The 23,482-nt window shown below is 42.1% G+C and overlaps 1 protein-coding gene and 1 pseudogene across 1 annotated transcript in view; one reads left to right on the top strand and one right to left on the bottom strand.

Moving 5' to 3' along the window:
- Nucleotides 1-23,482, bottom strand: part of LOC146394372 (heat shock transcription factor, Y-linked-like) — a 455,151-nt gene that overhangs the window by 64,713 nt on the left and 366,956 nt on the right. The gene's annotated exons all lie outside the window — the stretch shown is intronic.
- On the top strand, nt 511-2,143 carry LOC110257874 (heat shock transcription factor, Y-linked pseudogene; annotated as a pseudogene).

Genomic DNA, 23,482 nt, shown 5'->3' with positions numbered 1-23,482 from the left:
TATAAATACTGCACAGATTCTAGTTATCCACTCTCAAGAGCTGCATAACTTTTGTTTCACTTTGCCGTTGTTTTTTTTTTTTTTTTCTTCCATTTTCAAGGCCTTACATAACAGGCACAAGTGCATATGTGCTCAAGAGAGAACTTGCGTTTACTTCAGGGATGAAATGGATTAATTTATTTATGTGATTTTTTTTATTAAAAAGATTCCATTGGAATAGGATCTCATTTGCTGATCTCATTTTTTTTTCTCTCTTTGGGTTACTGTTCAAGTACGGAGCTCATATTTTATATTAACTGGGCTAATTTCATAGAGAAGTAAACCCTGACTGAAGGTGATGCTCAGATTGCTAGGAGACTAGAGTCTTGTGATGTCACAGCTACTCAGGCTGGCAACCACTGTGATGGATTGGATAGTTTATCTGTGTAGGCTTACCAAAGCAGCATTTACAACTGCAGAATTCAAAAGCCATGCAGGTGAGAAAAGTAGCTGAAGAGAAATTTATCTGAGATGGCACATGCTCCTTCAGAAATTCAAGGTGTGTCTCCTAAAGATGAATCAACTGGTTCAGAATCCTCCATTACATCTCCATGGTGTGATAACTCAATCACTGGGGACTTGGACTTGAGGTCTCAGGTTGAAGAAAAAGCTTTCCAGGCTTTGTCTGAGGGCTCCCTGATGAAAGAGCCATGCCACACATTGTGTGCCTCTGAACCAGATGGAGATAATGATTTTCCTCCTCTGCCCTTTCCCAGAAAACATTGGGAAATTGTTGAAAGTGATCGATTTAAGTCCATTTGGTGGGATGAAAATGGAACCTCGATCGTGATTAATGAAGAACGCTTCAAGAAAGAAGTTCTGGAGAGAAAGGCTCCCTTCAGAATTTTTGAAACTGAGAGTATGAAAAGCTTAGTTCGACAGCTTAACCTTTATGGATTTACTAAATTGCGAAGGAATTTTCAAAGACCTGCCTCACTAGCCAACATTCTGGCAGAAGATAATGAAGTCTCTGCTTGGAACAAGGTATTATGAAATGTCCAGTTACTATTTACAGAGGGACATCTGCAAATATGTTCATACATATAGGGTCATAGTAGACCTTGAAAGTGGGATGAAGTACTGCTACGCTTTTAAGTTGAAGGCCACTTGGTCATAAAATATTTGGGGTGATAGAGAAATTTCCTAGCCACCTGGAGCCTTCTCGATGAACCTCACCCAATACAAGCCCCTGAACCTCATACTGTTACTGTAAATGCACCAGGCATTTTTATTTAAGGACCATAATTGCCTGTTCCCACTACATAAATTTTTGAAAATGTTAGTAATAGATGAGTATTATTTCCTGACATTAACTCTGTGTGATGAAACAAGTCAGATTTTTATGGATTCTTTGTCCTCGTATCTTTGTTTAAAAGGTCACTAAATACCTTTCTCTTTTGGTTTTAGCTGCAGTTCTACCATAATCCAAATTTTAAACGAGGCTGTCCCCATCTGTTGGTGAGGATGAAAAGAAGAGTCAGGATGAAAAAATGGTTCTCCAGTATCGGCTTCTCTACTTCAAGGCTGCAGCAAGAAGCGCTCTAGAACAGGGGGTGATGTGGATAACCATAATTCTGATGTGGCTGCAGAAACTCGTGGAGAAGATGCATTTTCAACCTCTACAAACCTAAATGTGCCTTTAATAAGATGGCCTTCTATGAGCCAGAGAATTTCTAATACAACTACCCCAACTAGAAGTGGTCTTTCTTCTCCATCATCACCATCAGTCAGGCCACCAGGACAAATTGTCATGGCTCAACATGCTATTTTTAGTCAGTTGACCACGTTTCACATGCACTCACAAAGCAGCTACTCTCCAGCAAGTGGTCACGTCGTGAATTTCATTACAACTACCACTTCCATTTCTCAGTTCCGCTGTATTTCTAACTTCCCAAGTGGTTATTTTGGACTGAGGGTGGAGCCTTCTCCTTTGCCAACCAGATACCAGAATATATCACCAACTGAGTGCCCTGTGTCTAACCCGCAACCAGCAGCCCATCCATGGTTCCCAATGCCAATGGCCACTGACACATCAGCTGCCTCGCTTTCAAGGCCAAATCCTCAGTCCTCCTCCGTATCGGAACATCACCCTAATTACCACTGACCTATCAAAGGACTATAGGTTATGCAGGAGAGTGAAGATGAAAATTTATGCTGGCAAATGTCACCAAATTCCTGCAATTCTGTTATTTTAGCAATAAACTTATATGTTCATCTTCATAGTTTCATCTTCTTTTTTTCTTATTCACCTGGATCTCTTTTTTTAATTTTTCCAATTCTTTGTCTCTTTTTCTTGTTTTTTATTTTTTTCCCACTCTACAGCAAGTTGGTCAGGTTATCCTTACATGTATATATTACAATTACATTTTTTTTATTTTGGACACAGTTAAGATTAAAGAGATGCTGCATTTCTTTTTCTAAAATGATTTTTCCATCATAGCTGGTTTACTGTGTTTGATCACTTTCATACTGTGCTGCAAAGTGGCCCAGTCACACACCCACCCACCCAAGACCAACACCCACACACATACATATCCTTTGTTTCACATTATGCTGCATCAAAAGTGACTAGAGATAGTTCCCATTGCTATACATCATGACCTCATTGCATACCCGCTCCACATGCAATAGTTTGCATTTTCAACCCTCGAATCCCAGTCCATCACAATCCTGCACACTCCCCCTTGGCAACAAAAACCCTGTTCTCCAAATCCATGTGTGTCTTTCCTGTGGAAAGTTTCAGTTGTGCCATATATCACATTCCACACATAAGTGATGTCATATTGTGCTTGCCTTCCTCCTTCTGGCTTACTTCACTTAGTAGGAGAGTCTCCAGTTCCAGCCATGCAAATGGCATTATTCTGTTCTTTTCTTATGGCTGAGTGGTGTTGCATTGTGTATATATACAACATCCCTTAATCCATTCTTTCCAATGGTCATTTAGGTTATTTCCATGTCTTTCCTCTTGTGAATAGTGCTGCATTGGACATACATGCGCACATAAAGTTTTCATGGAAATTTTTTTTTTCCCCAGGTGTATGCCCAAGAGTGGGATTGCTGCGTGACATGCTAGTTCTATATTTAGTTTTCTGAAGTGTTTCCATAGTGGTTGTAACAATTTACACTTCTCCCACAGTGTAAGAGAGTTTTCTTTTCTCCATACCCTCTCTAGCCTTTTCTGATGTGTGGACTTGTTAATGTCGGCCATTCTGTCCAGTGTGAAGTGATACCTCATAGTAGTGTAGATTTGCATTTCTCTAATAAACAGTGATGTTGAGAATTTCTTTATGTGCTTGTTGGCCCTCTGTATATTCTCTTTGGAGAAATATCTATGCAGGTCTCTTTCCCATGTTTCCACTGAGTAATTGGCTGTTTTGTTGTTGAGGTGTATAGGTTGTTTGTAGATTTTAGAGATTGAGCCCTTATTGGTTGCATCATCTGAAATAATTGTCTCCCATTGCAGGTTGTCCTTTTGTCGTTTTAATTGTTTCCAATGGCAGATTATTTTGCCGTTTTTTAATATTTGAAATGTTTGATAATTAGAGAGGAGCATTTGACATGTCCCCTAGCTGTAACTGTTTCAAAAAGGAAAATGGAACTAAGGAAATAGAGAATAGCTGTCAAGAGATTTCTGAAATAGTCCAAGTTGTATTGAATGGGGGTCCCAATTATGAGGGTGTGGAAAAAGGGGCAAATAAAAGTCAATTTGGAAAGGGAAAATACATAGTATTTACGTAGTGTTTTCTCAGCTGCATTATAGTCCATCTGTTACTTCAAATGGAACTTGGATATTAGTTGACAAGTTTGTCTTCATTGCAAAGAAAAAATAAATCAATAAATTCCATTGAGTTCCCATGATGGCAAAGAGGTTAACACACCTAACTAGTGTCCATGAGGAAGCAGCTTCACCCTCTGCCCTCGCTCTGTGGTTTAAAGCCCCAGAGTTGCCGTGAGCTGTGATGTGAGTTAAAGATGTGGCTCAGTCCCAGCATTGCTATGGCAATATAAGGCAGCAGACAGAGCTCTGCTTTGACCCTGACTGGGATTGCCCATATGCCACAGGGGTGGCCCTCAAAAGACAAAAAAAAAAGGTATACAATTACTTAAAAAGTTCATTTCACACTCCAAACGATAAGATATTTTATTTATCCAGGAACCATGACCATAATTTACACCATAAGTGCAACAACAATGTCCACATGACATCATCAGAGATTGCATCAGTGTCACCACAGGGTGGTAGTTCATCAGTGAAACATCTACAAAAAAAAAAAAATAGTAGAAAAAAAATGTGGGTGTCATTTTCTCTAAAATCCTCAAACTGTTCTAGGTTATTTTTGCCTTTATCTCCACCCCTTTATATATCCCGATTCACACGTAGAGGTTGCTTTCTTCTTTTACACAAAGACAGGCTTAAATACAAATGCTGGCCTTTAACACCAAACCTCAGCCAGGTTAGCAGGTCCCTTGAAGATATAGAATCTGTTTGACTTAGCAGCTTCTTATGTTTCTCTTTTATGTCTTTCTGGAGTACATTCAGAAGAATTCTTTTCAATCATACCAAGAGTCACCTCAGAGCCATCCTTGGAGTAGAAAGGACCCCACTTTGTCTTAAAAAGCAAGGTGCCATTGTTGCAGAGGGGAAAAGGAGGAGGGGCAGATGCCAAAGGAATCTCCCTGCTCACACGTGCACAGGCTTTCAGAGGGCAGGGTGCACCTGGTGCAGGCCACAGGTGGCAAGAAGCCACTTGCTTGTGCTACAGCAGCCTGGACACTTCTTGTGCTGGCTATAGGTGTCCAGATCCTTCTGGTGGGGGCTATGGGCATCAAGTGGGTAAGTGAGATGTGGTGCCTCCTGAGTGATCTACAGGCAGTGGGGACAACCCAAAGCAGTCATCTCAGAAACCACAGGGAGTCAAGGCCTGCCACCGGTAGGGGTGTGTGATCAGGTCCAATCTCTGACCACAGTCACCTCAGAGGTCAGAAGTCAGAGCGGGCACTACAACTGAGCAGCACGCAGTATTGCTGTCAACACCCTGGCCATATAACCGCCCTGCAACTGTCAGTGCCAAATGCTCTGACAGTTGCACGGAAGAAGCACCCAGAAGGTTGAACACTGTCCTTTGCCAAGACCTTGTAACTAGGAGCAGTGGTGCACCACCTCCTGTGTGGGCTAAGAGGGACAGGCTGCTTCTTATAAGGGTCCTCAGTTGGGGGGGCAAACCACCAGAGGTGTGCATGGTCTGTTACCACTAGGGGTCCAGGAACAGGCACCCCTTGTGGCCCTAATCACCACAGAGGGCACCTCAGAAGAGGTCATTGTGACCAAACACTACCTGTTTCTGCTCCAAGTTCTCTGGGAACTCACAAACCAGGCCACTGCCACTGCCACTGCCACTGCCACTACCAAATGCTCTGGGCACCTCATGATTCTGCAAAAAGCTCATTATCACTCCCAAGGCCTTGAAACAAGGAGTAGCCTGTGCCACCTCCCTGCATGTACTTGCTGCTGCTAAGACCCCAGCAAGAAGGCACTACCAGCCCTACCCACTGCCTCCCTCTCCCTGGAAATACACTCTGCACCCTCGGGATAATGGCCCGCTTACTCCCAAGATTGAGCCAGCAAGAATGCAATCCTCCATGCCCCAAATAAATGGTAACACCCCACAAAATACAAAGGGTTGCTCTTGCCTAGAAGTAACCCTCCAAGACTAGAGTTTGGCTTCCCCAAACTCACAGAAAAAGAAAATCATAGACACGGTGAAGAAGCCCAGGAACAATTCCCACGTAAGGTACAGGAGATTTCATGTGAAGCAGAAACAATGCAACAGACCTCCGTAGGCCAAAAGACCCTGAGTTCAAAAGGGGTAGAGTGAATATATACTGAAGGAATGAAGGCTGAATATCAGGGACTTACGAGCACATTACAAACAGTCATGTCGATTACTTTAGAGAGGAATGAGGAAATTTAGGGGAAAATAGGGAAAAATTAGAAAAATCTTTTGCAGATAGCCAAACTGGGCTAAAGGCACTAAAGGGCAGAGTGAAGAGTGCAGAGGAATGAATTAGTGACATGGAAGATAGCATAATGGAAATCACCCAATCAGGACAGCAGGCAGAAAACCACATGAAAACACATGAAAGCAACATAAGAGATCTAGGGGGTAGCATAACAGGGGTCCATCTATGCATAATAGCAATTCAAGAGGCAGAAGAAAAAGACAAGTGGATTGGAAATATATTGGAAGAAATTATGTCTCAAAATTTTCCCAAACTAAAGGAAACAGGTATCAAAATACAGTAATCACAGAAGGCACAAAACAGGCTGAACACAAATATGCCCACACCTAGACCTAGTATAATGGAAATGGCCAAAGATAAAGAGAGGATTCGAAAGGCAGCAAGGGAAATACAACACATTAACTATAAGAGAACCTGCAAATCACCTAATTCCTCTACAGAAACACAACAGGCCTGAAGAAATTGGCAAGCTATATACAAATTCCAAAAGGAAAAACTCTGAAGCCTAGAATACTCTTCCCAGCAAGACTATCATTTATTTATTTATTCATTTACGTATGTTTTATTTATTTATTGAGTATCATTTGAACTGGAAAGGGAAACAGAGAATTTCTCCAACAAACAAAAGCTAAACGAGTACACCAATACTAAGCCCATTCTAAAAAAATACAGAAATGGCTAAAAGAAGAAGAAGAAGACGAAGAAGAAGAAGAAGAAGGAGAGAAAAGAAGACAGAACATATACAGATTGGAAAGCAGTCACTTAAATAAGCCAGCATACATCACCAAAACAAACAAACAAACAAACAAAAATCTACTCAAAAAGTGATGAGAAACACAAGGAACACCAAAAGGACAAACTCGAAGATCTCAAAGAAGAAATTCAAAAGCATAGAGTGTAGGTAAGGAAGTATGAAAATATAGACACCTATTTTTAATTATCGTCTTGCAGCCTATATGACTACCAGGCTAAAGCAAGCAGATGTAGGAAGTGGTTAACCTACTTGAAAAACAGGGAAACCACAAATCAAACCAAATATTACATTCATGAAAACTAAAAAGAAATGTATCCAAGCATAAAATAAATGGAAATCATCAAAAAAAAACAGAAAGAGAAAAAAAAAACCAAGGTAATACAACGAATCAACTGAAAAGCAAGGTTTAACATGGGAATAAATACATGTCTCTCAATAATTAACTTAAGGGTCAATGGACTGAATACTCTGATCAATAGACACAGAGCAGCAGATTGGATCAAAAAGCAAAAACATACAACCTGCTGTCTGCAAGAGACTCCCTTTAGAGCAAAGAACACGTATAGACTGAATGTGAGAGAATGGGACATGATATTTCAATGGTCAAGACAGGAAAGCAGGAGTTGTGATACACATAGTAGAAAAAATAGACATTGAAACAAACAAAGGCCATAAAAAAAGATAAAGAAGGACACAATCTTAGAGAGCCCAGATGGTGAAAGAGTAGGGGGATTTGCTCACCTCTCCCACAGATGCAACAAAAAATACACATCTACATGTAAAATGACTCACACAGAACAGCAACTGAACGCGGGCAGAAGAACTGAAACCTCCAAAAATGGGAAGAATCTCTTGACACAACTGCATAAAGCAACAGAAAAGAGGAGAGAGAGAGAAGGGGCATCAGGACTGGACTCCTGAGAGGGAATGGTGAAAGAGAAAGGGAACCCACACCCTGGAAACTCACCGAACCTGCGGAAATATCAGCTGAGTCCAAGGGATCTCCAAGATGCCACGAAAAGTGCATCAGCAGGTCAGAGGACTGAGAGGCAGTGTGAGAGCCACACAGATCATCAGAACCGCTGGCACAGGTCACAAAGACTGAGACGCTTTGGTGGGGACTGGGTGCCAAGCCCTAGGCTTTGGAGGTGAGTCCCTGGGAGCAGGCTGGGGTTGGTGGTGTGGAGACAGCATAAGAGATGAGGAAGTGGTGCCCCAGGGGTGAAGGGTTGCAAAGAGCTAAGGGCTGGGGACTGGAAAGCCACAAGAGAGGGAACTCAGGAGAAGGTCTGGGCCTGCAGGAGAGACATTGCACCATTGTTGGGAGGGGACAGCAGGATGTGTGGGCCACCAGAGAATATGCCTTGCTCCTCAGCATTATCACTTGCACAACAGCTAGTAGAGCACAGAGGGCATTCCCAGCACATCCCCCTCTTCCACCACGGGCATGCCCGGGGAGAAGCCACATTCCTTCTGCAGTGGACTGGGCCCACTACCCATGGGAAGGCAACCACCTCCTTGGTGTTCCACCCACAGGAAGTGCCCCACTGCCCTGGTGCACCCCAACAACCTCCTCCCCAAGTCAGGAAGTTCACCACCACAATAGCAGGAACAGGTCAGCACTGCCCACCCTTGGGAAGGGCTCTGCTGTCACAGCGTGAGAGAGCCAGCACTGCCACCCTCGGGAAGCCCCTACTGCTGTTGACCACTAGTGCAAGACCCTCCCGGCCATGGGGAGTGAGCGTCCTCCACGGCATGCACCGGCCAGCCCTCCCCACCCTTGGGAAGCCCTCCACTGCTGGAGAGAACCACAGGCAGCTGCCCCTGGCTGCAGAAAGGGCACCAACAATGGGACGTACACCACACTAGGAGAGACATTGCACCATTGTTGGGAGTAGTGCACTTCCACCATGACAGGCACTGGCCAGCCCTGCATGTCCTCAGGAAGCCCTCCAATCTTGTGGCACAACCCATCAAGCCCTACCTGGCTTCAAGAAGTGCACTGCCAAGGCAGAACACTCTGGCCAGCCCCACCCAGCCTACGGAAGCTCCCCACCATAGCAGCACAACCCAGCCACACTGACTGCCCACAGGAAGTACCTAGCCACGATGGTGGGACCCGGCCAGCCATGCTTGACCTCAGGAATAGCCCAACCACCACCATGTGCCCTGACTGTGCCAAACTACACTTTGGCTTCCCCAAATTCACAGTAAAAGGAAAAAACAAGCAAGATGAAGAAGCTCAGCAAACATTCCCAGTTTATGCAACAGGAGAATTCACCTAAAACCTTCAACACTCAGACAGTCTGACAGATTTTGAGTTCAAAATGCAGAGTGAAAGTACTAAAGAGATTCAGAGAAGATAAGCACTGTAACACAGACTCCCTCAGAAAAGAAATAGAAAACATAAGGAGGAGCCACGAAAATCTAGAAAGTTCATTTGCAGACCGACAATGTGAGCTAAGGGCAGTAAGGGCTGGAAGGAATAATGCAGGGGAACGTATCAGTGATGTGGAAGATAGAAGAAAGCAAATCACCCAAATAGGACAGCAGACAGAAAACCAAATGAAAAAACCCTGAAAGCAATGTAAGAGACCTATGGGATACCATAAAGTGGGCCAATCTGTGCATAGTAGGAATTCCAGAAGGAGAAGTAAAAGAAAAGATTATTGAAAACGTATTGGAAGAACTTATGTCTGGAATTATGCCCAGCCATGTGAAGTGCCCAACTGCCCTGACATGCCCTGGGAAACTCCTCACCACATTGGGAAATGCACCACGACCACAGTGGAAACTGGCCAGCCCTGCCTACCCTTGGGAAGTGCCCTGCTGCCATGGGGCAACTCGGCCAGCCCTGTCCACCCATGTGAAGTGCTCCACTGCTACAGGTTGCCCCAGAAAGCCCCAGCTAGCCATGGGAAATGCACCTCCACCTCCATGGGCACCTGCCAGCCCCACCCACACTGGGGAAGCTCTCTCCACTGCAGAGCGAGCTGGCCAGCACTGCCCACACTTAAGAAGCATCCCACTGCCATGGAGCACCAGGGCAAGCCCCGTCCATGTGCAGGGAGGGCAACTCCAAAGTGGCAAGCCTTGGCCAGGCCCACCAGCCTTTGGGAAGTACCCCACTGCCATGGGCAACCAGGCCAGGACTGCCCCCCTTTGGGAAGTGCTCTGCTGAATGGCATGCCCCAGGAATCCCCAGGCACATGTGGGAAGTTCACCCCCACCATGGTGCACACCTGCCAGGCCCATCCACCCTCAGGAAGGTCCCTCTGCCATGGAGTGAACTGCCTAGTTCTGCCCACATTCAGGAAGCAACTTTGTGCCACAGAGCAAGGAGGCCAGCCCCACCCACCCTTGGCAACTGATGAGCTGAGCACACTGAAAAGCACCGCATGCCCACAGGAGGCACTCTGCTGCCACTGAGCACCAGGGAAAGCCCTGCCCAACTGCAGGGCTGTGCCTCAACCACATCCCATACCACTCAGCCCCACCTGACCTCAGGAAGGGCCCCACTACTGCAGAACACCCCAGCAAGCACATCCTGGCTGCAAGAAGTGAATGACCACAATGGTGCACAAAGGCCTACCATGCCTGGCCATGGGAAGAACCTAGGCTCAGCAGTGTGACCCAGCACACCATGCATGCCCTGCTGAAATGCTCCGCCACCGCGGTGCAGCCTCAACTGTGCCAAACTACACTCTGGCTTCCCCAAATTCACAGAAAATGGAAAACGCAAAAAGATGAGGAAGGTCAGAAAACATTCCCAGTTTACACACTGGGAGAATACACCTAAAATCTTCAACACTGAAGCAGTCTGACAGACTTGGAGTTCAAAAGGGAGACAGTGAAAAGACTGAAGGAATGAAGACAAGATATGAACAGGAATGCAGACGCCCTCAGAATGCTATGAGAAAACATAAGGAGGAGCCAAGCAAATCCAAAAAATTCATTTGCAGAGATACAAACGGAGTTAAGGGCAGTGAGGACCAGAATGAATAACGCTGAGGAATGAATTAGGGATGTGGAAGATAGAACAATGGCAATCAGCCAAACAGGAGACCAGAAGGAAAACAAAATGGAAAAAGATGAAAGCCATATGAGACTTACGGTATAATAGAAAGTGGGCCAATCTTTGCGTAGTAGGAATTCCAGAAGGAGAAGAACAACAAGAGGGGGTTGAAAATATAGTTCAAGAAATTACCCCTGGAAGCTTTCCAAATCTAAAGGATTCTGACTTCAAGGTACAAGAAGCACAGAAGGCCCCAACAACTTGAACCCAAATAGAACCATGCCAAGACATATAATAACAATGGCAAAAATTAAAGATAAAGAGAGGATTCTAAAGGCAGAGAGAGATAAGCAAAATGTCAATTAAAAGCGAACCCCCATAAGGCTATCAGCTGATTTCTTCACAGAAACTCTACAGGCCAGGAGGGAATGGCAAGAGATATTTAAAGGACTGAAAGGAAAAAATAAAAGCAACATGGAATACTCTATCCAGCAAGAATACCATTTAAAATAGAAGGTGAAGGAGGGAGGACAGATGGCGGAGGAGTAGGGGGACATGATAGCCCTCTCCCACAAACACAACAAAAGAAGCACATCTACAGAATAAATGACTCACACAGAACAGCAACCAATCGCTGGCAGAGGAACCTATAGTCCAATAAAGGCAAGAAGTTCGTGATATTATTGGGCAGAGTGGGAGAAAATCGGAGAGTGAGAGAAGGTGAATCCAAGCGCGACGGGCGCTCCCGAAGGGGAACTACGGAGGAGAAAGTGTGCCGCTCCCTGGAAAGTCACCTACCGGGGGAAAGATCAAACAAACTGGAGAAATCTCCAGATGCAGAGAAGAGTGTAGCAGTAAGTTGGAGTACGGAAAAGCTGATCAAGGACTCAACGGACCATCTGAACTATGGGCACAGTTACCAAAAATTGAGACGCCTGGGTTGGGGCTGGGCACTGAGACCTCAGCCCCGGAGGTTAGTCCCCATGCTGGGGCGGCAGGGCAGAGCGGAAACTGCTTGGGAGGTCTAGAAACCATTTGATGGGGCAGAGACTGCCTGGGAGACTAGAAAACAAAGCTGTTGCAGAGGAAGGGAACAATACTCTAGGGACAGGGAAGTGGAAAGCCACATCAGAGCGAACCTGGGAGAAGAGCCTGGTCTGCGCCCCTGCTAGGGAGGGGAGAGAAGAAGGGGTGGGTCCCCATAGAATACCCCCCATGCCACAGCAAGCTTACAGGCCCGCTAGATAGCAGAAAGCTGTGCGTCCCAGTGCATCCCCTCCCCCGACCCCCAACACCCCCTATGCTCTCGCCTAACCTGGGGCTGCCTGCCATCCAGGAGGGCTGGCCTCAACAATTGCCTGAAGCCTACAACAGCAGGGGCTGTCCCTGCACAGGCCTGCTTGCCCTTTGGAGGGGCTACACTTCCACAGAGAAGCACCAAACAACACCAGCCCCCGAGAAAAAGCCTGCAACCCAGAAAAGCTAGAACAAGCCTAGCCAGGCTGTATATAGATCTGCCTAATTCTCAGATGGTTTTTCTGAGTCAGGCTACCCTGGGGAGGAGCCTCTTGGGTCTCCAATTGCTCTGCTATCCGCCCAAGCCCCAAGGGGGTGCTGAGACCTAGTGGACCAGCTGCAAAGGACTGCCAGCTTCAGGCAGGACCCCCTGCAGCCTAGAAAAGCTGCAACAAGCCTTGCAGAGTTGGGAAAAGATCTCAGATGGTTTTTCTGAGTTGGGCTGCCCCAGGGAGGAACCTCTTGGGTCTCCAATGGCCCTGCTACGCGCCCAAGCCCCCAGGGGGTGCTGAGACATAGCGAAACAGCTGCATAGGCCTGCCAGCTCCAGGCAGGACTCCCTGAAGCCCAGAAAAGCTGCAACAAGCCTGGCCGACGCAGGAAAAGATCTCAGACAGTCTTTCTGAGTCGGGCTGCCCTGGGGAGGAGCCTCTTGGGTCTCCAATGGCCCTGCTACACGCCCAATCCCCCAAGGGGTGTTGAGACCTAGTGGAACAGCTGCATAGGACTGACAGCTCCAGTCAGGACCCCCCTGCAGCCCAGAAAATCTGCAACAAGCCTGGCTGAGTTGGGAAAAGTTCTAAGACGGTTTTTTTGAGTTGGGCTGCCCTGGGGAGGAGCCTCTTGGGTTTCCAGTGGCCCTGCTACCTGACAAAGCCTCGAGGGGGTGCCCCACTCCTGCAGAATAGATGTTCAGCACCACCAACCCCCTGGAAGAGCCCCTACAGCCCAGAAAAGCTGCAACAATCACAGCCAGATTGTGAAAAGATCCACCTACATTCTCAGGCTGTCCTTCTGAGTTGGGCTGCCCTAGGCGAGAGTCTCTTAGGTTCTCAGTGACCCAGATAGCTGCTCCAGCCCCCAGGAGGTGCTGCACTCCTGAGGAACAGCTGCCCAACACCGCCAACCCCCTGCAAGAATCCCACAGCCTAAAAACACCAGAGCAATCTCTGCATGACCAAGAGAAATCTGCTGCCATCGTGATGTGGACCTCCCAGTCCTGTCTGCCCTCAGGAAGTCCTCCTTTGCTTCAAAGAAACACTTTTACCCCATCAACACTCCAGAAAAGCCTCCATCAACACTCCAGAAAAACCTCACTGACTCAAAAAAGATTGACCAACAATGCCAGCCCTCAGGAAATATTCCACGGCAATGACAAGGCAAACACTGCCCAATAACGGAGAGTACAACTCCCTCAGGAGAAAGAAAACAACAAGCAAGATAAAGAAGCTGAGAAACCACCCCCAGTCAAACCAACAGGAGAACTCACCTAAAACAGTCAACAATGAAACAGATCTCGGCAGTCTGACAGACCTGGAGTTCAAAAGAGAAATAGTGAAAATACTGAAGGAATTAAGAGAAGATAGGAACAGTAATGCAGATACCCTCAGAAAGGAACTAGAAAATAGAAGGAGGAGCCAAGAAAAACTAGAACATTCATTTGCAGAGATGCAAACTGAACTAAGGGCAGTAAAAACCAGAATGAGTAATGCAGAAGAATGAATCAGTGATATGGAAGATAGAATAATGGAAATCACTCCATCCATTCAACAGACAGAAAACCGAATCAAAAAACTGGAAAGCAATATAAGAGACCTATGGGATAATATAAAGCGGGCCAATCTACGCATAATAGGAATTCCAGAAGGAGTAGAAAAAGATAAGGGGATGGAAAATATATTTGAAGAAATTATCGCTGGAAACTTCCCAAATCTAAAGGATACTGAATTCAAGATACAAGAAGCACAGAGGCCCCAAACAAACTGAACCCAAACAGACCCACACCAAGACACATCATAATAAAAATGGCAAAAGTTAGTGATAAAGAGAGGCTCCTAAATGCAGCAAGAGAAATACAGAATGTTACCTACAAGGGAACCCCCATAAGAATATCAGCTGATTTCTCTACAGAAACACTACAGGCCAGGAGGGAATGGCAAGAGATATTTAAAGTGCTCAAAGGAAAAAATATGCAACCTAGAATACTCTATCCAGCAAGAATATAATTTAAAATAGAAGGGGAAATAAAATTTTTTTCCAGCAAACAAAAACGTAAAGAATACAGCAACACAAAACCCAGGTGAAAGGAAATATTGAAAGGGCTTCTCTAAACCAAAAAGAAAGGAAGGAAAGGGAAGAAAAAAGAAAAGAAATAAGAAAAGAAAAAAAAAAGAAGAAGAAGAGGAAGAACTAGGACTGAGGAAACCGCAATCAGAGAGCAGTCACTCAAATAAGCCAGCATACAGATTTAATCATGAACATGCTTCAAACAAAATAAAATTAAAAAGAAAAAAATAAAAAAGAGTCGTCAAAATCATAAAATGTGGGCAAGGGATGTTAGGAAATAAATAACCCTTATTGTTTGTTTGTATGTTTCTCTTCTTAATTTTAATATAGTAATGAAGTGTTTGAACTAACAGGACCATCACGCTAAAACACACAATTATGGGAAGTGGTTAGCATACTTAAAAAACAGGGCAACCACAAGCCAAAACCAAATATTGCATTTGCAAAACATGAAAAAAAAGTACACTCAAGCAGATAACAACAAGAGACCATCCAACCAAAAAAAAAAAAGAAAAAGAAAAAGAAAGGAAGAATGGAGAACCATAGAATCAACTGGAACACGAGGTTCAAATGGCAATAAATAATCATCTATCAATTATCACCTTAAATGTCAATGGACTGAATGCTCCAATCAAAAGACACAGAGTGGCTGAGTGGATAAAAAGGCAAAACACTTCAATATGCTGCCTACAAGAAACTCACCTTAGGACAAAAGATACAAATAGATTGAAAGTGAAAGGGTGGGGAAAAACATTTCACGCCAATAAACAAGACAGAAAAGCAGGAGTTGCAACACTCATATCAGACAAAATAGACTTTAAAACAAAAGACATAAAGAAAGACAAAGAAGGACACTATTTAATGATTAAGGGATCCATCCAAGGAGAGGATGTTACTATCATCAACATATATGCCCCAAATATAGGAGCACCCAGATGCATACAACAAATATTAACAGACACAAAGTGAGATATTGATGAGAATACAATCATAGTAGGAGACCTAAATACCCCCCTCACATCAATGGACAGATCCTCTAGACAGAAAACCAATAAAGCAACAGACATCCTAAAGGAAACAATAGAAAACGTAGACTTCATTGATATCTTCAGGACACTACATCCAAAAAAAGCAGAATACACATTCTTCTCAAATGCTCATGGAACATTCTCAAGAACCGACAACATAATGGGACACAAAGCGAATCTCAATAAATTTAGGAGCGTAGAAATTATCTCAAGTATCTTCTCTGACCACAATGCCATGAAATTAGAAATCAACCATGGGAAAAGCAAAGAGAAAAAACCTACTCCATGGATACTAAGCAACATGCTACTAAAAAACCAATGGGTCAATGAGGAAATCAAGAAGGACATTAAAAACTACCTTGAAACAAATGATAATGAAGACACAACCTCTCAAAATCGATGGGATGCTGCGAAAGCAGTGCTCAGAGGGAAATGTATAGCAATACAGGCCTTTTTCAAAAAAGAAGAAAGATCCCAAATTGACAACTTAACCCTCCACCTAAACGAATTAGAAAAAGAAGAACAAAAAAGTCCTCAAGTCAGCAGAAGGAAGGAAATTATAAAGATCAAAGAAGAAATCAATAAAATAGAGACTCAAAAAACAATAGAGAAAATTAATAAAACCAAGAGATGGTTCTTTGAAAAGGTGAACAAAATTGACAAACCCCTGGCCAGACTCCCTAAAAAGAGGAGAGAAAGAACCCAAACAACCAAAATCATAAATGAAAAAGGAGAAATCACAACGGATACAGCAGAAATACAAAAAACCATAAGAGAATACTATGAACAACTATACGGCAACAAGTATGACAATCTGGAAGAAATGGACAATTTTCTAGAATCTTACAGCCTGCCAAAACTGAATCAAGTAGAAACAGACCAACTGAACAGACCAATCACTAGAAATGAAATTGAAGAGGTCGTAAAATCACTCCCTACAAATAAAAGTCCAGGACCAGATGGCTTCACAGGTGAATTCTATCAAAAATATAAAGAGGAACTGGTGCCCATCCTCCTGAAACTCTTTCAAAATGTTGAAGAAGAAGGAATACTCCCAAAAACATTCTATGAGGCCACCATCACCCTCATTCCAAAACCAGACAGGGATACCACCAAAAAAGAAAACTATCGCCCAATATCATTGATGAATATAGATGCAAATCCTCAACAAATCTTAGCCAACCGAATCCAACAACATACCAAAAAAATTATACACCATGACCAGGTTGGGTTCATCCCAGGTTCACAAGGATGGTTCAACGTACGCAAATCAATCAGCATCATACACCACATTAACAAAAAAAAAAGTCAAAAATCATATGAATCAACGTTCATATGATAACATTTGATAAAGTTCAACATCCATTCATGATCAAGACCCTCGCCAAAGTGGGTATAGAGGGAACATTCCTGAATATAATCAAAGCCATATATGAGAAACCCACAGCAAATATAATCCTCAATGGGGAAAAACTGAAAGCCTTCTCACTCCAATCTGGAACAAGACAGGGATGCCCACTCTCACCACTGCTCTTCAACAGAGTTTTGGAAGTCCTAGCCACAGCAGTTAGACAAACCAAAGAAATCAAAGGCATCCATATAGGAAGAGAAGAGATCAAACTGTCACTGTATGCAGATGACATGATACTATACCTAGAAAACCCTAAGGACTCAACCCAAAAACTACTTGAACTGATTAATAGATTCTGCAAAAGAGCAGGATATAAGATAAACATTCAGAAGTCAGTTGCATTTCTGTATACCAGCAATGAAACATTAGAAAAGGAATACCAAAATACGATACCTGTTAAAATTGTACCTCACAAAATCAAATACCTCGGAATAAACCTGACCAAGGAGGTAAAGGACCTATATGCTGAGAACTATAAAATTTTAATCAAAGAAATCAAAGAAGATGTAAAGAAATGGAAAGATAGTCCATGTTCCTGGATTGGGAAAATCATTATTGTAAAAATGTCCATACTACCCAAAGCAATCTACAGATTCAAGGCAATCCCTATCAAATTCTCCAGGACATTTTTCACAGAACTAGAACTAACAATCCAAACATTTATATGGAACCACAAAAGACCCACAATCGCCAAAGCAATCCTGAGAAACAAAAACCAAGCAGGAGGCATAACTCTCCCAGACTTCAAGAAATACTACAAAGCCACAGTCATCAAAACAGTGTGGTACTGGTATCAAAACAGACAGTCAGACCAATGGAACAGAATAGAGAATCCGGAAATAAACCCTGACAACTATGGTCAATTCATCTTTGACAAGGGAGGAAAGAACATCAAATGGGAAAAAGAAAGTCTATTCAGCAAGCATTGCTGGGAAACCTGGATAGCTGCATGCAAAGCAATGAAACTAGAACACACCCTCACACCATGCACAAAAATAAACTCCAAATGGCTGAAAGACTTAAATAGAAGACAGGACACCATCAAACTCCTAGAAGAAAACATAGGCAAAACACTCTCTGACATCAACATCATGAATATTTTCTCAGGTCAGTCTCCCAATGCAATAGAAATTAGAGCAAAAATAAACCCATGGGACCTAATCAAACTGAAAAGCTTTTGCACAGCAAAGGAAACCAAAAAGAAAAGAAAAAGACAACTTACAGAATGGGAGAAAATAGTTTCAAATGATGCAACTGACAAGGGCTTTATCTCTACAACATATACAACTCAACAGTAAAGAAACCAATCAATCAATGGAAAAATGGGCAAAAGAGCTGAATAGATATTTCTCCAAAGAAGATATACAGATGGCCAAGAAATACATGAAAAAATGCTCAACATCGCTGATTAAAGAGAAATGCAAATCAAAACTACCATGAGATACCACCTCACACCAGTCAGAATGGCCATCATTAATAATTCCACAAATAACAAGTGCTGGAGGGGGTGTGGAGAAAAGGGAACCCTCCTGCACTGTTGGTGGGAATGTAAACTGGTACTGGCATTATGGAGAACAGTTTGGAGATACCTTAGAAATCTATACATAGAACTTCCATATGACCCCACAATCCCACTCTTGGGCATCTATCCGGACAAAACTCTACTTCAAAGAGACACATACACCCACATGTTCATTGCAGCACTATTCACAATAGCCAGGACATGGAAACAACATAAATGTCCATCGACAGATGATTGGATTCGGAAGATGTGGTGTATATATACACAATGGAATACTACTCAGCCATAAAAAAGAATGACATAATGCCAGTTGAAGCAACATGGATGGAGCTAGAGAATCTCATCCTGAGTGAAATGAGCCAGAAAGACAAAGACAAATACCATATGATATCACTTATAACTGGAATCTAATATCCAGCACAAATGAACATTTCCTCAGAAAAGAAAATCATGGACTTGGAGAAGAGACTTGTGGCTGCGTGATGGGAGGGGGAGGGAGTGGGAGGGATCGGGAGCTTGGGCTTATCAGACACAACTTAGAATAGATTTACAAGGAGATCCTGCTGAATAGCATTGAGAACTATGTCTAGATACTCACGTTGCAGCAGAACAAAGGGTGGGGGAAAAAATGTAATTGTAATGTATACATGTAAGGATAACCTGACCCCCTTGCTGTACAGTGGGAAAATTAAAAAAAAATAAAACTAAAAAATAAATAAATAAATAAATAAATACATAAATAAATAAATAAAATAGAAGGGGAAATAAAGTATTTCTCCAACAAACAAAAGCTGAAAGACTACAGCAATACAAAAATCACTTATATAAATTAAAAAAAAACAAATGGGGAAATAATGAGGAACGAAACTGCAATTAGAGAGCACTCAAACTATCAGGCTAAAGTACACAGTGATAGGAGGGGAAAATCATACTTAAAAAACAGGGCAACCACAAATAAAAATGGAAAATTACATTTAACAAAAATGAAAGAGAAGTACTCAGGCATAAAATAAATGGAGACCAGCCAATCAAAAAAAAAAAAAAAAAAAGGAGGAAGAGAAAGAAAGAATGAAGAATAATAGAATCATCTGGACTAAGAGTTTTAAAGTGGCAATAAATAAACATCTATCCATCATCAGATAAACTGCCAATGGACAGAGCATTCCAATGAAAGGACACAGAGTGGCTGATGGGATAAAAGAGCAAAACCCCTCAATATGCCACATGCAGGAAACTCACATTAGGACAGAGGACACATATAGATTGAAAGTGAGGGGAGCGCAAAACATATTTGATGCCAGTGGACCAGAGAGGAAAGCAGGAGTTGCAATACTCACATCAGATAAAAGAGACGTTTAAACAAAGGCTGTAAAGAAAGACAAAGAAGGACACTATTTCATAGTTAAAGGCTCTGTTCGAGAAGAGGAAGTTATAAACAGCAACATATATGCCCCAAATATAGAAGCACCCAGATACCTGAAAGGAACATTAACAGATATAAAAGGAAAAACTGATGGGACTACAATCTCAGTAGGAGACTTTAACACCCCACTCACATCAATGGACCAAGCTTCTAGACAGAAAATCCATAAGGCAACAGAGATCCTAAAGGACACAATGGAAAACATAGACTTAATCGACATTTTCAGGACATTACACCCAAAAAAATCAGAATACACGTTCTCCTAAGTGTGTAAGTAATAATCTCAAAAATTGATCACATATTGGGGCACGAAGCTAAGCTCAACAAATAGAAGAGAATAGAAATTATTGCAACTATCTTCACTGACCACAATGCATGAAACTAGAAACCAACCACAGGGAAGGAAATGAGAAAAAAAAAAAACCAACTACATGGTGAAAACCTACTACATGCTCTGAAAAAACCAATGGGCCAATGAGGAAATCAAGAAGAAAAGTAAAAGTTACCTGGAGACAAATGAAAATGAAGACACAACCACTCAAATTCTATTGGATGCCACCAAAGCAGTGCTCAGAAGAAAGTTCATCGTTACGCAGGACTTCCTTTTACAAAAAGGAAAAGTCTCAAATCGACAACTTAACCCACCACCTAAGTGAATCAGAAAAAGAAGAATCAACAAAAAATAAAGTCAGCAGAAGGAAGGAAATCATAAAGATGAAAGAGTAATCAATAAATCAAAGAAACAATACACAAAATCGACCAAACCAAGAGCTGATTCTTTGAAGAGGTAGGTAACATTGACACACCTCTGGCTAGGCTCACCAGAAGAGGAGAGAGAAAAAAAACCCAAATAAACAAAATAAGAAATGAATAAGGAGAAATCACAATGGATAGTACAGAAAAACAAAAATCCATATGAGAAAGCTAGCAACAACTATATGCCAACAAATCTGACAAAGTAGAAAAAATGGCCAATGTCCTGGAGACTTTCAGCCTGAAAAATCAGAATCAAGAAGAAATACATCAACTGAATATACGGATCCCTAATAATAAAGTTAAGTGTATCAAATAAAAAAAAACCCTACAAATAAAATTCCAGGACCAGATGGTTTAACAGGCGAAATCTAACAAATATACACATGGGAAATTATGCCCACCCTCCTTAAGTTTTTATCAAAATGTGGAATTAGAAGGAACCATCCCAAAGACATTCTAGGATGCTAGCATTCCCCTAATTAAAATCCATACAAACATACCACCAAAGGAGAAAATTATAGGCCAATATCATTAATGAATATAGATGCAAAAACTCACAAAAAAATTTCAGCCAAACCAAACCAACTACATATCAAAACGTTCATTCACCACGAGCAGGTGGGTGTCATCCCAGGTTCACAAAGATGGTTCAACATGCATACATCAATCAACATCATACACCACATTAAAAACAGAAACATCAAAAACCATATGATGGTCTCAAAAGATGCAGAAAAAGCATGTGACAGAGTCCAAAATCCATTCATTATAGAAAACTCTCACCAAACTGGATAGAGGGACCATTCCTGAACACATTCAAAGCCATATATAACACACCCTCAGCAAATATTATACTCAATGGCGAAAAGCTGAAATCCTTCCCACTAAAATCTGTAACAAGACAGGGATGTCCAATATCGCCACAGATCTTCAACATATTATTGAAGATCCCAGCCACAGCAATCAGACAAACAAAAGTAATTAAGGGCCTACAAATAAGAAGAGAAGAGGTGTAAAACGGTCATGCTATGCAGATGTCATGATACTACATTTTGAAAATTCCAAATATTCAACCTCAAAACTGTTTGAACGGATCCACAAAGTCAGAAAAGTAGGAGGATATAAGACTCACCTTCAGAAATCAGTTGCATTTCTGTGTACTAACGAGGAAACTTAGGAAAGGCATACAAAATACCACACCGTTAAAAATGGCATGGTAAAAAATAAAATACCTGGGAATAAAACTGACCTAGGAGGTAAAGGACTTATAGATTGACAACTATAAAACATTAATGAAGGAAATTAAAGAAGACCTAGAGAAATGGAAAGATATTCCACACTCCTGAATGGGAAAAATTAATGCTGTTAAAATGGCCATTCTACCCAAAGCAATCTACAGATTCAATGCAATCCAAATCAAATTACCCACGACATTTTTCACAGAAAGAAAGCAAACAATCCAAAAATGTACATGGAACAAAATAGACCCAGCTTTCCCAAAGCAATCCTGAGAGAAAAAGAAAAAAACAAAAAAAACAAAAAACAAAAAACAAAAAACAACCGGTAGGCAAAATGGCAAAATGCTCCTAGACCTCAAGCCATCTTACAAAGATGCAGTCATCAAGAAAGTGTGGTAATGGTAACAAAACAGCGAGACAGAACAATGGAACAGAATGGAGAACACAGAAAGAAACCCAGACACCTTTGGACAAATAAGCATTGACCAGAAAAGAATCATACACAATGACCAAGTGGATTTTGTCCCAGGTTTGCAAGGAGGGTTGAAAATACTCACAGCAGAAAACATCACACAGTACACGAACATATGAAAACTAAAAACCCACATGATCCTCTCAATAGATGCAGCAACAGCATTCCACAAAGTCCAACATCCACTCACGATCAAACCTCTTACCAAAGTGGGGATCTGAGAAATATATCTTAACACAACAAAAGCCATTTAGGACAAACCCACAGCAAACTTAATACTCAAAGGAAAAGAGCTGAAAGCCTTTCCACTAAACTCTGATACAAGACAAGAAGGCCCATTCTGGCCCCTTTTATGCAACATAGTATTGGAAACATTAGGCACAACAATTAGACAAACAAAAAAGTCAAAGGCATCCAAATTGGAACAGAAGAGGTAAAATATTCCCTACGTGCACATGACATGACACAATGTATAGAAAATCCTAAGGAAGCCACACCAAAACTACTCAAACTGACCCACAAATTTGGCAAAGTAGCAGGATACAAAATTGACACTCAGATTTTGGTTGCACATGATTGTACTCACAATAAGTAAGAAAATTAAAAAAATAAAAAATAGAATATATTGAAAATTGCACCCCCAAAATTTTAGGACCTAGAAATAAGCTTGACCAAGGCACTAAAAGATTATAAGCTGAACCATAAAACTTAAAGAAATTAAAGAGGATTCAAATAAAGGGACAGATATCCCATGATCCATGTTTGGAAGAATTAATATTATTAAAAAAGCAATAGTATGCCATAAAATCTACAGATTCAATGACGTCATTATCAGAAGACCTCCGTTATTTTAACAGGACGAGGACAAACAATCTAAAAATTTATATGGAACCATAAAAGACCCAGATACGCAATGGAACACTAAGGGGGAAAATAAAGTACGAGGAATAACTCTCCCAGACATCTAGCAATTTTTCTGAGCCACAGTAATCAAGACACTGTGGTAGTGGCACCAAAACAGACATACAGTCCAAAGGGACAATGTAGAGAACCCAGGAATAAACTCACAACCCTGCATTCAATTAATCGTTGACAAAGGAGGCAAGAATATAATGTGGGAATAAGACAGTCTTTTCAGAAAGGGATGCTAATAAAACAGGACAGCTCCTGGTAAATCAATGAAACTGAAATACACCTTCACACCATGTACAAAAGTAAACT

This window comes from Sus scrofa, chromosome Y (assembly GCF_054392235.1).
Source record: "Sus scrofa isolate SSC_HxYL_T2T_F1_AM1 chromosome Y, Sscrofa_HxYL_maternal_Yorkshire_Landrace_v2.0, whole genome shotgun sequence".
NCBI lineage: Eukaryota > Metazoa > Chordata > Mammalia > Artiodactyla > Suidae > Sus > Sus scrofa.
The sequence above is the reverse complement of the archived record's forward strand: the minus strand, read 5'-3'. Positions and strand labels throughout refer to the sequence as shown.